This window comes from Cervus elaphus, chromosome 15 (assembly GCF_910594005.1).
Source record: "Cervus elaphus chromosome 15, mCerEla1.1, whole genome shotgun sequence".
Lineage (NCBI taxonomy): Eukaryota > Metazoa > Chordata > Mammalia > Artiodactyla > Cervidae > Cervus > Cervus elaphus.
Window position 1 is genome coordinate 29,788,676 of NC_057829.1, and position 17,558 is coordinate 29,806,233.

The 17,558-nt window shown below is 36.9% G+C and overlaps 1 protein-coding gene across 7 annotated transcripts in view; it reads left to right on the forward strand.

The window, feature by feature from the left end:
• ADK (adenosine kinase) overlaps positions 1-17,558 on the forward strand; it is a 551,078-nt gene that overhangs the window by 137,017 nt on the left and 396,503 nt on the right. The window lies entirely within an intron of this gene.

Here is a 17,558-nt window from a genome sequence, read left to right on the forward strand (position 1 = left end):
AGGTAGATTCCCTATCTCCTCCTCTTTTGTTTGACTTGGTGGGCATTTTTCATGTTCCTTTACCTGTTGGGTATTTCTTTGCCTTTTCATCTTGTTTAGATTGCTGTATCTGGAGTGGGCTTTCTGTATTCTGGAGGTCTGTGGTTCCTTTTTATTGTGGAGGATTAACCCAGTGGGTGGGGTTAGACGATTGGCTTGTCAAGATTTCCTGGTTAGGGGAGCTTGCGTCAGTGTTCTGGTGCGTGGAACTTGATTTCTTCTCTTTGGAGAGCAATGGAGTGCCCAGTAATGAGTTTTGAGATGGGTCTATGTGTTAGGTGTGTCCTTGGGCAGCCTGTATGTTGATGTTCAGGGCTGTGTTCCTGTGTTGCTGGAGAATTTGCGTGGTATGTCTTGCTCTAAAACTTATTGGCTCTTGGGTGGTGGTTGGTTTCAGTGTAGGTATGGAGGCTTTTGGACGGTCACTTATTACTTAAAGTTCCATGTAGTCAGGAGTTTTCTGGTGTTCTCAGGTTTTGGGCTTAAGTCTCCTGCCCCTGGATTTCAGTTTTATTCTTCCTGTAGTCTCAGTACTTCTCCAACTATACAGCCCTGATAAGAAAACTTCTAGGTTAATGGCTAAAAGATTCTCCCCCGTTAGGGACACCCAGAGAGGTTCACAGAGTTACATGAAGAAGAGGAGAGGGAGGAGGGAGATAGAGATGAACAGGAGGAGAAAAAGGGGGACTCAAGAGGAGAGAGACAGATCTACGCAGCTGTCTGTTCCCAGAGTGTTCTCCGTAGCCCAGTCACCTACAAGGATTCACAGAATTGGATTGGGAAGAGAAGGGGAAAGGAGGAAATAGAGGTGTTCTGAGGTAGAAAACAGAGAGTCAAGATTGGGAGAGAATAATCTTCGGTTTAAAAATAGGGCTTCTCTTCTTTTTTTTTTTTTTGTAAGGTTATAGTGTATTGAAAATGAAAATTAAGGAGTAGTAGAGGAGTACTAGAGGACTTGAAAAGAAATAAGAGAAAAAGAAAAATAGAAAATAGAAGAGAAAAAGGAAAGAAAGAAAAGAAAAAAAAAAGAAAAAAAAATTTTTTTTTCCCCCTAATTAAAAAATCGTAAAAGTCTGTGGAAATGAAAGTTAAGGAGTAATCGGGGAGTAATAGGGGATTTTAAAGGAAAATAAAAAAGAAAAAATAAAAAGAAGAAAAAAATAAAAAAAATAAAAACAAATAAAAAAAGAGAAAAAAGTAAAATTATATCTAGGAGTTTCTCTGGAGCTGTTGCGGTCAGTGTGGGTTCCGCTCAGTTTCAGATAGCTCCTCGTTCCAGCTTACGCTTCTCGATATCTACAGGCCCCTCCGGTGTAGTCAGTGTTTCCTAGAGGGATTTTAATCTGTTGCACCAGTCCCTTCTGAAGCGGTTCCCTTTGTTTATTTGGCTTCTGTTTGCCGGTCTCTTCAGAGCCTCATTTCCGCCCTGACACAGGCGGGCGGAGGTGGACTCTTATTCAGGTAGCTAGTTCCGTCGCTCTGCGGGGCAGGGAGGGGCTGGCGCTGCCGGGCGGGGCTGGCGCCGCGGGGAGGGGCTGGGGCTGCCGGGAGGGGCTGACGCTGCTTTCTCCGTCTGTGCTGCTCAGGCTCCCGGCTGTTCTATATGGAGCGCGCCCCGCGCTGCGCGAGGTTCCAGCCCCCGGGTGTTCCACAAAAGCGCGGAAGGAAAAGCTGCGCCTGCTCTCTGTGCCTTCCCCGTCAGAGCGGTCCAGGCAGCCAGGGGCTTGGTGGGCGCACTCTCCCCAGGTGTGGCGCGCCCCCTCCCTTCCGCGGACCCAGTCTCAGTTTCCGCTGGCGCCAGTCGGGTGCGCGCGCCTTCTGCCCTCCGCGTCCCCACCCCAGTCCCCGCCCGCGCCGGTCGGGTGCCTGCGCCCTGTGTCTCGCCGAGACCTTCCCCTCCCCCCTGCCTCCTGCCTCCGGCGGGGCTGGGCGGGGCGGGTCCGCAGCCTGCGAGCTCTTCTCTGGATTTTCTCGGTCTCTTTGTTCTGCGAACGGCCGGCAGTGTGTTCGGGCCGGTTAATTTACTCTCTCTCTTTTGGTCTCCCACAGTTCAAGTTGGCAACTCACAGAAGTTCCCTCCGATTGTCCTCAGGGCACTCAGGCCCGGACCCTACCCCAAGCAATGCCGCCTAAGAGCTCCCGGGACGGATCTCCGTCCTTAGCTCTTTTGTCTCACTTTTTATCTTTTATATTTTGTCCTACCTCCTTTCGAAGACAGTGGCCTGCTTTTCTGGGCGCCTGATGACCTCAGCTAGCGATCCGAAGTTGTTTTGCGAAGTTTGCTCTGCGTTCAGTTATTCTTTTGATGAATTTGTAGGAGAGAAAGTGGTCTCCCCGTCCTACTCCTCCGCCATCTTGGCTCCTCCCACCATGTGTATTTATAGTTATTCTATACCATCATTGATTGCTCTAGCTTTCTCTTATTAATTGGTAGTACCTATTGACTCTATTAGAGCTTCTCCAGTGGCTTAGGGGGTAAAGAATCTGCCTGCAATGCAGGAGACACAGGAGATATGAGCTTAACCCCTGGGTGGGGAAGATCCCCTGGAGAAGTAAATGGCGATCGACTCCAGTATTCTTGGCCCGGGAAATCCCATGAATAGAGAAGCCTGGCAGGTTACAGGCCATGGGGTCTCAAAGAGTCAGACATGACTGAGCAACTAAGCACGCAGGCACGCACTGCCTATCTTTGTTTCCTACTTTTAAGAAAAATAAGGTGCTGTTTTCATTATCCTTGATGTTGCATGATTTCCATTAGGAGGAAGAGAATGTTCCATGAACATTAAAGTTCTAGTCAGAAGTTTCTAACAGACCTGCGAGCATCCTTAATTAAACCACAACTCCATTTTTCTTGTTCTCTGTATAGAATTGAAATATTTAGAGTTGTTGAGATTTGAGTACTCTTAGTCCTTTCTTGGAGTACTGGTGGTTGTATAACCAGCTACTTCAAGCAGACATTTTTGGTGCAAAGTATTCTAAATCTCAGCAGTGTATTTTTTGCCAAAATTACCTTTGTAGTTTCAAGGCAATGCTCCATTGTTTTCTAGCTTTCAGTGTTGCTCTGATGAATTCTGATTCTTTATCCTTTGTTCAAAATGGTTTTTTTTTCCCCCTGCAAAAAATGCCTTTAGGCTTATTGTCCTGATAATGTCTTTGTATGAGTCTCTTTTCATCTGTTTTGCTGGACACTTTGGTGGTGGGATTCTTTTGATATGGATCTTGTCCTGGAGCCTTTTTTTTTTTTTTTTTTTAACATTTATATTTGGCTGTGCTGGGTCTTAGTTGTGGCATTCGGGATCTTTAGTAGTTGTTGCATACAGAATCTAGTACCCTGACCAGGGATAGAACCTAGGCCACCTGCATTGGGAGCCCAGAGTCTTACCCATTAGACCATCAGGGAGGTCCCTTTCCTGGAGTTCTGAAAAATGTTCTTAATCATTTGTATGAATTCTTCCTATTTGTCTTTCTTCTCTTCATGAGTGGGGACCCCAGTTATTTGGATATTGGACATCTTGGATAGGTCCTCTAAATTTTCTCTTGTAATTTAAAATTTTAGTCTCCCTTGTTGAGGAATTTTGGGTTTTGCTATCATATTTTTAATTTCAAAGGGTTCTTACTTATTCTGATACTTTTTTTTTAAAGTAGCATCTGTTCGTGTCTCATGGATGCAGTATCTTATCTCTCTAAGGATTTTTAATAAGATAGGTTTCATATCAAGGTTTTTTCCTAATGTATGTTTCCCTTTCTTCCAAGTTTTCGATTAACTTTGTTTTGGCTTCTGTCTTTCACAGCGGAGAGTTTCAGATGTCTTGTAATATTAACCTCTTTGCTTATTTTAAGAGTGGAAAATTGAAAGATAATAACTGTGCATGGGTAAGAGTTGATTACTGTTAAATGATCTGCTCTACTGTTTTGTAGCAGAATTCCATTTGATGTTAATGAGATCATTTCTTATACTAGGTCAGTTATAGGAAGGTTTTTTCCCCAACTTCCTGGTTCTGGCGCGAAGAAGGAGAAGAAAATTGGAGGTCCAAAAGTTTAGTGTATCAACCTTTGGTTAATACTCCTCATGTTTTCAGTGTACTTTTATAGCACTCTTATCCGTTTTAGAAAATGGACCTCTAGTCTTCTGCATGGCTGAGAAAAAAGGACATTTGCCCTGATATGTAAAGTAGAGGGAGGGATCTTAAGCAGACTTTTATGTGCTAGCTTCACTCCCATTCACTCCCAATGCTATCTAGTTTGATGCCTTTTGAGAGTATGGCAGTATAAATTTGATAACCCTCGGTTTCCTTCTACCTTTCTCCACTGCTGTTTGGTTTAACTTCCTTGGGTCTGTTGAGTTCCTTGGGTCCATTCTGTTTTATAGTGTCCAAAGTTTTGCCACCATTGTTTCCTTTTCTGGAATTTTTGTCCTTGAGAATAGTTTTAGTGGTGTTCAGAACGAATCAGAAGTTTAAGTATGCAGTTCCTTTTTTTTTTCATGAATGTATGACACATGTTTTGAATTGGCTGCTTTTTCTTATTTTAGTCTCTTAATTTAGATAGAAAAGTATTGCATTATATAGTTTTCTAGTGAGATATTCAGTTAATCAGAATTGAAATTTTTAAGAGGTATATAAAAGAGGATTTTCCACATTGTTACATATAATGTTCATTTAAAGTATGTAAAGGAAATAATAATTGTATATTATATGTAATGTATGAAAATAGTGTAATTTGATGCTTCACATTTTATAGAGTTCATTTGATACTTTAGTTTTTATCACTTATCAAAGGCCCATGTACTTTATGGGAGACTAGGTTCTTTACCTTCAGTGACTGAATTTGAATTAGTCTAAGCTAATCATTGTTATTTCATTCCTTTTGATTGATTTAGTAATGACTGGCCAATGACACTTGAAATTTATTTGGGAAGTTTTTCTTTTCTTATTTTTATAATACATAAGAAGGAGACAGTCTTTCTCCTTTGGACCTTAGATAAAATGATACTTACAACTATTGCAACTATCTTGGGCCATTAAAGGACAGAAGTCATCATGCTGAGGATGGTGTGGAGAAAACATGAAAACAATCTATGCCAGTGATGATGATGTTGAGTCATAAATTAACTAACCCAGGAGCACTGCTCTAGTTCTGGTACTTTTTATGTGAGATGATGATTCTTCCAATTATCTTTAAAAATAATCAAACTAACCATTATTCTTAGCGAGTTAGAAAAAAGAATCCTAAGTAAACATTCTAAAGTTCAAATTACATAAATGTTAAAACTGCAGGTTTCTGAGAAGTTAGTAGGCTCCCCCCACCCCCCACTAAAACAAGCTGAATTGGGAATTTATATTGTATTCTTTCATTATTACTATCTTTGCCCATAGCTTGTGTGACTCTGACATTTTAGTTGTTTGGTAAAACTAGTAATTTTATTCTTTTGTTTTGGTGTGATTCAGGTTGACATGACATTTTAATAACTCTTGCTCCTAGGACTGATTAAAGGAACAACTTATTTGCTGAAATATGTACATTTTTCTTCATGAAATTTTAAAAAAAATTTGTGATTTGCCTTGCCAAAGCTTTGAGAGTCTATGTTTTTGATATTGGCGTTACGTTTTTAATTAATATTTAAACGCAAAAGGTGACAGTCTAAAGGATTGTTTTGTTAGTGACTTATCCTTAAAAGCAAGTGGCATTTGGTTTTATTTTACAATAGAATTTAATCCTGCATGTTTTTTGTTAAAGTAATGTTACCAAAAAATCTCTTATTGAACTATTTGTGGTGAGCTTTTTAAGGATGTTTAAGATTTCACATGCAGTTTAACTGATCACAGATGAAGTTGTAAATTAATACCTCATGAGTGTATTTGACTGCAGGGCATTGTTTGTGAATCAAAACTCCTTTGTTCCTGTAAACTGTGAAAGAGGTTTAAGCATATGGATTAAAATTGCATGGTGATACCAATGTACTTATGAAAAGACACTGTAGTTGGATCATTTAAAATGTACTAAAATATTATGAATAGCCATAAATTGTAATAAGTACCTTAAGCTTTTAAGGGTCATAAGAGTTAGTTTTATTCCTTTGTTGGATTTAACCACCTTAATAATAAATTGTTTTGTTTTTAAAGCTGTGCTGTGTGCTAAGTCACTTAGCACAGTCATATCTGACTCTTTGTGAGCCCTTGGACTGTGGCCTGCCAGGCTCCTCTGCATGAGGATTCTCTAGACAAGAATACTGGAGTGGTTTGCCATTTCCTCCTCCAGGGGATCTTCCTGACTCAAGTATCGAGCCTTGGTCTCTATGTCTCATGCATTGGCAGGCGGGTTCTGTACCGCTAGTGCCACCTGGGAAACCCCTTTTACAGCTGTACGTAGTAATAAGAATAACCTTTGATACAGTATGGTGGTAAGAACAGCTGAAGTTTCTTAGAAAACATGTATTTTTACAAAAGTGTTCATGGCTTTATCAAATAAACACAGTAAGTTTTTTCTTCTTTTCATTTAAGTCATAGTCTTAATAAAATCTGTAGAATGAATAATTGTTCATTGATATTTTCTAGTATAAGATTATTAAGTAAACATTGTTTAGTGTAAAGTCAGTTTTTTTTTTTTTTTTTTGCTCTATTTTTGTTGTACAATATATGTTAGCCACCTGGTGTAGAATGACCTTTCCTGGTTGTTACAAACTGTCAAGTATCTATTGGAAAAAATCAGAAAATAGGTACTTCTTCTGGAAGGCAGTGATCCGTTAGAGGAAGCAGGAAGAAGCTTTACGTAACATTTTAAATGACTAACGCAAACACTAGATCTTAGTAGAAAAAATGGTTGGGAAGCTTTTGGGGTTCTGATCTGCCGTCACCTTTTTAGACTCCTTCATTCTTTGAAAACGTTGTTATCTGTTTTACCAATACTCTCTTTCTTACTGTCTTCTTAGTTCTCATGTGCGTGAGTAGCAGTCATCACACTTCATTAAACTCCTCTGTTATAACTACCTTTGTGTTCATTTCACTTGAGCAACCCTCTTTTCACATTCTGAACCTGCTTCATCCCCAGAACTGCTTTAACAAAATAATCTGTGTTTTTCTTTTTATCTTCTTCATATTTTCACCTTATTCTCTTTATCTAGCCTGAGTGGCATGGACAGTTATTTGAACTACTTCTTACCATTATCTTCAACTTTCTGTTCCCTTTGACCAAGCCAATTTCTAAACCTTGGTTAATTTAATTTTATGGCTTGTTTTTTTACTTTTTTATCACAGTTAATTTATTTTGTCATGCTATACATTTTCAGCCATCTTTAATCCTACTGCTTAAGCCTTCATAAGCAAGTTGTTCACTAGTTGTTAGCAAGTTGTTGTTCAACGCTAGCAAATTGTTCTTATTACCATCTGAAATGGATCTAAACTTTCTCCTCCTTTGCTACTTTCACGTTTATTGCCCATATCATCTCTTGGATTAAGTACTGTAGCCCTGTCATCTCTGGTTTTATTTCTCCAGTGGCTCTTGCTTTCTACTTTTTCTCTGTCAACGATATATGAGGGATTAGATATTCATCTAACCCTTTTCCCCTAAATTACGAGAGTCTCCCGTCAGTTGTTGTTTTGTTGTTTAGTTCCTAAGTTATGCCCGACTCTTTGGGACCCCATGGACTGTGGCCCACCAGGCTCCTCTGTCCATGGGATTTCCCAGGCAAGAATACTGGAGTGGGTTGCCATTTCCTTCTTCAGGGGATCTTCCTGACCCAGGGATCTCCTGCTTTGGCAGGGAGATTCTTTATTGCAGAGCCACCAAGGAGGCCGTCCCTTCAGTAGTAATTCTCATGTGAGGTGTGGAATTCTCTATGTCTTTGTAGGATATTTATTTGATTTTGAAAACACCTTAAAAATGATTCTCTTATTTCTGGGGTCCTAAGTTGTCTGTTGCAGGAATTCCTTATTTCCATTATCTGTAGTGCTATAGGAATTGTCTTTTTAAAACATGAATTTGGCTGGTTGGTTGGTTTGGTTTTTTTGGAGCTGCACTATGGCTTGTGGAATCTTCATTCCCCAACCAGGGCTTGAACCCAGGCTCCAGCAGTGAAAGTGCTGAGTCCTAACCACTGGACTGCCAGGGAACTCCCTGAAACATGGATTTAATTCACTTTACAAATGTATAGCTACTTTTTTTTTTGGCCATGCAGTATTAGTTGCTGGAGTAAGGCTAAGGTGTTTGCCTTTGAAAGAAATATTAATGTCATAGTACATCTGTCATATAGTGGAGCTTTTATTAAGTGCCAGCTACTTCTTGAACTTGTCTTTATAACAGTCCTTCAGTGTAGATATTGTTAGTCACTCTGTAGATGAGCAAACTGAGTCCCAGTGAATTCTGAGTAATAAACAAGTGATAAATGTTATGATAAATACTTGAAAAGTTACCTCTGAGAACTTTGAGGTGGGATATCTAGTTTAAAAGGATTAGAAGATTAACGATGACTGCATAGAGATGATGATGTCTTAAGCTAACAAGTGTGAAGTTAGGCAAAGAAACTGATAAATAGGAAGGTGTGTGTGTGTGGCATGGTTGTATTGTGAACAGCCTTTGCAAAAGACATGCAGAGACTTGAGAAAGCATTTTATGGGTACACCACAGCATGACTGAAACGTAGGGCATGAGTGAGGGAGCTGAGAGTGAGTTAGTAGGTAAAAGGTGTTAGATGCAACCTGGTTTATATATGTTTAAATACCCTGCTAAAACGTTTAGATACCCTGCTAAAACGTTTAGATTTGTTTTTAGTAGGTGATGGAAATAATTTTAAATAGTTAATTGATTAAACAGTGTGAGAATGGATTGAAGGAAGGCCTTTCTGCAATCCTAAAGACATGTCAGACTGTTGGAATACCCTAAATAAGGAGGCCCTACATGTCCCAATGAGATTGAAGGGAATAAAGGTGGGATTTAAAGCCTGTTTGGAAGCTGAAATCAACAGACTTGATGTAAAAACTGAGAGGAGTTATTTCTCAGGTTATATTCAGTGTGGGAGAGCGGTTGTGTCAGTCTGAGATAAAGCATGTTAATAATATATAGTACGTAATATAGACATGCTTAAGGCATTAATACGCTCTGAATAAATATTTGTCTAAGCTGCTTCCTAAATAGCCTTCTAGTTTTTTTATTGGAGTGTGTTCTTTAAACATCTGAACAACTGTGACCATTGAGACCCTTTCATTTATCAAGCCTTAACTAAATATCTAGGGCCCAGTGATACTGTGGTTCCTGTGGGGTGTGGGGGCTACAATAGAAGTTCTGGGACTTGTCCATCTGGTTGAATTTCTTGAATTTAAACAGCTTATGAACTTCCAGTTTTCATTTTCTCCAATACTGAAAACAGACTTTTTACTAGTGATCATATAAACCAATATTGTGGTTAAAAAAAAAACAGTGACCATAATATATGGAAGCAAACTTTTAAAACTTCACTATAAAAACATTTACCTGAAGGTCTCATTGTTTTTTTTTTAACCAAAATTTATACATTACTAAAATATAGTAAAGATGAGCTGTATTAACATCTATCTCCTTAGATACATCTAGAATGGAACCTTGATAAGTGTAGTAGAAAGTAGGATCTAAAATGGGCAACAGTGTTACTTTACTTTTCTTTATTAATATTCATAGAAGTTAGTTGGCCTTAAACTATTTAAGAGATTATTTATATGAAAAGCAAGTAATGTTTTATAAGCATTGCAAGTGACAAGGGGGAGGGTAAGTACTTTGAAAATTATGTCAACACGTAGGAAATGAAAATATCAGAATGAACCAGTTTACACTTCATTGTTGAATTGAGTCCTCACGTTGTGGATTAATTTATGGATTAAACTTTATTACAACTCAAACATCCTTCACACACGTACACATACAGATACACACACATTCATTCTCCCTCTCTCTCAATACATGTGCATTCACTGAAGTCTTATAGCTACTTTTTTATGACACACTGCTTTACACATAGTAGGCATTTGATAAATATTTGTTGAATTGAACTAAATAAACACTATTTGTCAAAGCTATGTGAAGATTAAGCCTAAGCAAAGATGTCTGTTGAACCATGATGAAAGTTAAAATTATGTAAAACGTTCTCTTAAACAGTAATGGTTCTTTCTCATTGTTGAGAATTTGGAAAATACATAAAAATACAACAAAAATATAAAGATCATCAGTAATTCCACCATGAATGGAGTACTTCTGTTACCATTTTGTATTTTCTTCCAGCTAATTTTTCTGTGAAAATGGCACTATGAACTTCCAGTTAAGAAATAAATAAATCATGGGGATGATATTTACAGTGTGGGGAACATAGCCAATAATAATATAATATGTAACATAGCCAATATATAATATAGTAATAATATTATAAAAGATGGTAACTAAACTTAGTGAAGTGATCATTTTTAATGTATAGAAATGTTGAATCACTGTTGTGTATCAGGAATTAATGTAGTGTTGTCGGTCACTTGTACTGTAAAAAAACAAATGAACAAGAAGAAAAAGAGATCAGATTTATTGCAGGTGGGTGTAGGAAGAGAATGTTGGGGAGGGGGAATTGGATGAAAATAGCCAAAAAGTGTAAACTTCTAGTTATAAGATAAATAAGTACTAAGGATATAATGTATAATATGATTAATATAATTAATACTGCTATATGTTACATATGGAAGTTATTAAGGGAGTATATCCTAAGAGTTTTCATCACAAGGAAAAATATTTTTTTTAATTTGTATCTATATGAGAAGATAGTTACTAACTTACTGTGATAATCATTTCATGATGTATGTATGTCAATTCCTTATGCTCTACACCTTAAATTTATATAGTGCTGTTTGTCATTTGTATCTCAGTAAAGCTGGGAGAAAAAAATGGTACTACAGTTTTGAAAGAGATGAGTACTTCAGGGAGATTACTATATATTTACTTTCTTACACTGGTGCTTTTCAAAAAAGTTGACTGTGAAGTTTTCTGCTGTAGTGAATTTTATTTTGATGCTTAAAAAAAAAATAAAAACTCTCCCCTTCGCCTAAAATAAAGGAAATAAAGTTCTCCTTCCTGGAAAAAGAAGAGAAGATGGAATATATGTATGTCATCATACATGTGAAAATTGATGCATTTCTGTAAATATATGGGCAGTTAGTAGTTTACTCTTTCTTAATACTTCTACACTCTATTAGGGTTCTTGGCTACAAGTGGCAGGAAACTTAACTAGCACTAGCTTAGTCTAGAAAAGGAACTTAGCAACGTAAGTCGCTAAAACTGCATACACACAAAAGTATATGCGTACAAGTTGGGCCTTAGGAATGACTAAATTTACAGACTGAAAAGCTGTCAGATTTTTCTTTCTTCAGTTTTCTCTGTCTCTGAGTTATCTTCAGGATTTTGCTTCAGTTTGTCAGACTTCACTTTGACTTACTGTGTGTGTTACGGTCTTCTGCTAGCTTTCCTTCTTGTTTGCTTGAAAAGTTATCAGTACTGTTGATTAGTAATTGCAGATACTGTTTTTACATTTTTATTTTATATGCAAAACAAATATCCAGAAAAATAATTTGGTTTAATAGTTTTGTAAGATTTATGGTGTATTTCATTATTTGTCCTCAGAAGAGTAATTTCAAATGAAATAACCATGACTGAAATCTCATTTGTTTAATAACTGAAAAAGCCTTTGAATTTACACCAGGGACTTGCTGATAAATTTTAGTATTTGTGGCATTAGTATTCATATTCTGAGGTGTTAAAAGTGCTTTTATGAAAGAGGTTAACTGTTTCACTTAAAGAATGTCTTTTTCTTTTCTTTTTTTTTTGGTAATTTGCAGTGTGCTCTCCATTTTTGCTGAATGCTTTTTTAAAGAAAGACACTTTACATTGTTTCAGGTCTTTCTTCTTGCTGATCAACTAATGTGCTAAATGTGTTTTGTTAAGGTGACCCTTTAAGATTGCTCTTATAGACTAAGGAGAGGCACTGAATTTTCCAGTGTTGTAGAAGAGGTTATATTTAGCTGTTGGTATTTCAAGTTGGAACACTTCATTCTACTTTGCCTTTAGTTAATGAGTCATCTGGAGAAAATGGGCGGCCTCGCATTTAGGAAGAGTCTGTAGCAAATAATAATAATGAGTTAAATGCTGTGGGAGATTTTCTGCCAAATTACAAACTTAAAATGGAAAATGTTTTGTAATACATTTTATTGTCCATATGTAAGATATAAGCTAAAGAATATAGAAGCATTTTGCTCATTATTATCTTCAGCTGATTAAAATAAAAAATAATCCTGATGTTACATATAACAGAAAGAAAGGTGTTTTTTTTTTTTTTTCCTTTTTACCAAAGCATTATATAGATTATTATCAGTTACAGGCACGTGGGAAGCCAGATTAGCTCTGAAATTCTTTGATATACAGGATATACTACAGTGGTCAAACTTGAGTAATTGTTGGTAATTGAGGGAACTATTGTGATTGTTGATGTACTGATTTTTTTTCAAGTCTTCTTATATTATATCTGCTTAATTTTTTCCATATTTAAAAATTGTGGTAAAATGCATATAATATAAAATTTGTCATCTTAGCCATTTTTAAGTGTACAGTTGTATTGAATATAGTTGTTCATTCATTACCACCATCCATCTCATTTCATCTTATAAAATTGAGTCTCTATGCCCATTAAACAATAACTCCTGTTTTTCCCTTTCCCTAGCCTCTGGCAGTGACCATTCTACTTTCTGACTCTATGGTTTTGATTACCTCTAAGTACCTCATAGAAATGGAATTATACAGTATATGTTTTTTTTATGACTGGCTTCTTTCTTGTTCTTGAGATTTAATTATATTGTAGTATGTATCAGAATTCTTTCCTTTTAAAACCTGAGTGATAGTCCATTATGCTTATATTTCACATTTTGCTTATGCATTATCTATTGATGGACACATGAATTAATTCCACATTTTAGCTATTATAAATAATGCTGCTATGAAAATGGCTGTGCAAATGTCTCTTTGGTATCAGTTGTTTTGGTCATAAAGACAGAACAAAAAATACATACCCAGAAGTAGAATTGATGAATCATATTGTAATTCTGCTGTAATTCTGTAATTTATTTTTTGTGGAATCCTTATACTGTTTTCCACAGTGGCTGTACCATTTTACATTCCCACCAACAAGTATACAAGGGCTTCAACTTCTCCCTGTTCTGGTCAAACAGTTATTATTTTCTTTTTTTGATAGTATCTTTCATAATAATAATAGTAATATTTCCTAATAATTATTTCCTAATATTAAGTTTGAGGTAGTATAATTCTGATTTGCATTTATCTAATGATAGTGATGTTGAACATCTTTTTCTTGTGCTTTTTGGTCTTTTTTTTTTTTTTTTTAGAAGCATTTATTCAGGTCCTTTGCCCATTTTTGAGCCATGCTGTTTGGTTTTCCTTTTTAGGAGTTCTGTATAAATTCTAGATCTTAATCCTTTGTCAGGTATATGAATTGGAGATATTTCTTCCCATTTTGTGGGTTGTCTTTTTCTTCTGTTGATATTTTCTTTTGATGCAAAAAAGTTTTTCATTTTCATGAAATCTGTCTATTTTTTGTTGTTGTTGCCTGCTCTTTCAGTGTCATATCCAAGAAGTCATTGCCTAATCCACTATCATGAAAGTTTTGCCCTGCATTTTCTTCTAAGAGTTCACCGTTTTAGTTCTTAAATTTAGGTCTTTGATCAATTTTGAGTTAATAACATATATATGTAGAGTTAGATGAACATCCAACTTCATTGTGTTGCATGTAGATATCCAGTTTTCCTAGCACATTTAGTTGAAAAGACTTCTTTTGTTCATTAAATGATGTAGGCACCCTTGTCAAAAATCATTTGACCGTATATGTAAGAATTCATTTCCGGACTGTTTATTGTATTCCATTGGCCTGTATTTCTGTCTTTAAGCCAGTTCACACTATTTGATTATTGTAGCTTTGTAGGAAGTTTTGAAATCAGGAAATATGAGTCCTTTTTCTTTGTTCTCTTCGAGATTGTTTTGGCTGTCTGGGTTCACTTAAGATCCCACATGAATTTTTAAGGTATATTTCTTTATTTCTGAAAAAAGGGTCACTAGGATTTTTGATAATGTGCTAAATTTTTATAGTTTTCTTTGTTACCTTATATTTGGTTTAGTATGACAGCTTTGCAATATTAGAAACTCTTTGAGAGAGTAGCAAAGGATATGGAAGATACCGATTCTAATTTTGGTTACCTTTATGTTATACTTGTCACAATATTTGCATACTTTAATTTTCTCATCTGTGCAATATTTTGTTGTTCATGACTTTTCTTGCAGGATTGAAAGGAGATAGCATGGGATAAAGAAGAGCTTATCTTTTGGTTCTGCCTTAGTAAAGCCTGCATTTTGGTTCTTGTTATGTACAACCCTGTACATGGCAGTCAAGCTATAGGACAGTTTCTGTCTGAAAAGAAACTGGAAAGATGACAACTGCTGTAAAGTCTCTATACTTTTTGTGGATCTCATGGATTATTTCTTTGCAGTGAAGTAGAATGTCTTGTGGCATAGCTCATGTCCTAAACTCAACATATCCAATATCAAACTCTTAATCTTTCTCCAAAACCTGTTCCACCTATAGCCTTCTTTTTTTTTCCACTTTATGACAACTTTATCCTGTTTTTTTGGGCTGCATTATTCTTGATTCTTCTCTTTTTCTGATGGCACATATCCAATCCTTCTCAAATCTTATTGGACCACTTTGAAATACATCCTGAGTCTAGTTACTTTTTAACCATTGATACCACTATTGTCATATGTCCCTTGCTTTATGCCACCATCATTCTTTGCCTTGGTCATTGTAGTAGCCTCTATCAGTCTTGCTTTTTCTACCCTCCCAACCTTCATTATATTCTTCGCAGGGCAGATAAGTTGAATTTTTAAAAACATTATCAGATCATGATGCTCTGATAAAAAAAATAAGGTATAGAAATCAAAAAGAAAGGAAACTATAATTTGTAGGTGAAATGACTCTATTTTTGTAAAACAAAAAATACCAACAAACAAATATTTTCAAAACATTTACTTGGTAGGAATTTACTTAGTGGAGGTGATGGAATTTCAGTTGAGCTATTTCAAATCCTAAAAGATGATGCTGTGAAAGTACTACACTCAATATGCCAGCAAATTTGGAAAACTTAGCAGTGGCCACAGGACTGGAAAAGGTCAGTTTTCATTCCAATCCCCAAGAAAGGCAATGCCAAAGAATGTTCAAACTACCACACAATTGCACTCATCTCACATACTAGTAAAGTAATGCTCAAAATTTTTCAAGCCAGGCTTCAACAATATGTGAACTGTGAACTTCCAGATGTTCAAGCTGGATTTAGAAAAGGCAGAGGAACCAGAGATCAAATTGCCAATATCTGCTGTATCATCAAAAAAGCAAGAGTTCCAGAAAAACATCTACTTCTGCTTTATTGACTATGTCAAAGCCTTTGACTGTGTGGATCACAACAAACAGTGGAAAATTCTGAAAGAGATGGGCATACCAGACCACCTGACCTGCCTCCTGAGAAATCTGTATGCAGGTCAGGAAGCAACAGTTAGAACTGGACATGGAACAACAGACTGGTTCCAAATCAGGAAAGGAGTACGTCAAGGCTGTATATTGTCATCCTGCTTATTTAACTTATATGCAGAGTACATCCTGAGAAATGCTGGGCTGGAGGAAGCACAAGCTGGAATCAAGATTGCTGGGAGAAATACCAATAACCTCAGATATGCAGATGACACCACACTTATGGCAGAAAGTGAAGAACTAAAGAGCGTCTTGATGAAAGTGAAAGAGGCGAGTGAAAAAGTTGGCTTAAAGCTCAACATTCAGAAAACTAAGATCATGGCATCTGGTCCCATCACTTCATGACAAATAGATGGGGAAACAGTGGAAGCAGTGACAGATTTTTATTTTTTTGGGCTCCAAAAATCATTGTCGATGGTGACTGCAGCCATGAAATTAAAAGACACTTGCTCCTTGGAAGGAAAGTTATGACCAACCTAGATAGCACATTAAAAAGCAGAGACATTACTTTGCCAACAAAGATCCATCTAGTCAAGGCTATAGTTTTTCTGGTAGTCATGTATGGATGTGAGAGTTGGACTATAAAGAAAGCTGAATGCCAAAGAATTGATGCTTTTGAACTGTGGTGTTGGAGAAGACTCTTGAGAGTCCCTTGGACTGTACAAGGATATGCAACTGGTCCATCCTAAAGGAAATCAACCCTGAATATTCATTGGAAGGACTGATGTTGGAGCTGAAACTCCAATACTTTGGCCACCTGATGCGAAGAACTGACTCATTTGAAAAGCCCCTGATGTTAGGGAAGATTGAAGGGAGGAGGAGAAGGGGACGACAGAGGATGAGATGGTTGGATGGCATCACCGACTCAATGGACATGAGTTTGAGTAAACTTTTGTACTTGGTGATGGACAGGGAAGCCTGGCATGCTGCAGTCCATGGGATTGCAAAGAGTTGGACATGACTGAGCAACTGAACTGAACTGAACTTGGTAGGAGATTATAGAGTTAATACACAAAAACATTTTTTATACTTTTCTCTGTACAAAGAACCATAATTGATAAATTGGTATTTTAGTTGCTAAGCTGTCTCTGACTCTTTGTGATCCCATGGACTGTAGCCCATCAAGCTTCTCTGTCCATGGGATTATCCTCTCAAAAATACTGGAGCGGTTTGCTGTTTCCTCCTCCAGGGGATCTTCCTGACCCAGGGATCGAATTTGTACCTCCTACTTGGCAGGTAGGTTCTTTACCGCTGAGGCACCTGGGAAACTCCAAATGATAAATTAACAGCAACATAAACAGAATACAACTACATACCAATAGACTACCACAAGTGGAGGTTCTTCCCTAGTAACTCAGATGGTAAAGAGACCAGCGTAAGTGGGGTTTATTCTAAAATGAAAGGATCATTCAGAATTAGCGAATCTTTGAATACGGTTTACCACACTTTTTCCCTAGCTGCCTCCCAGAGGTTACTATTATTTGCTCATCAGCTCCAGACCAGCTAAACCAATGAACCCTGCTATCTGGTGGCTGAACCACACCTTGTCAAATGAAGTCTGATCCTTTGCATGTTTTTCCTTCCCCTCAAATACCATATGGGCATTCTTATATCTTTTAGTTACTCTTTTGTCATAGTTAATTCTTTATGTTAAAATTCCCCTGTTTAATTTACTGTGGTTTCAGTCTTTTTAGTGAACCAAACTAATGAACCATATTAGTAGATTTTTGGAGAAATTTTATATATATTTTTTCATAGATGCTAAAAATGCATTTGCAAAACTCAACATTTATTCTTCTTTTGCTAACTTTTTATGAATTGAAATATAACACACATAGAAAAATGTACACATCATAAGTGTCCAGCTAAAGGAATTATCTGAATAAACATACTTGGTTTAACTGCCATCCAGTTCTAGAAATAGAACTTGGCTAGC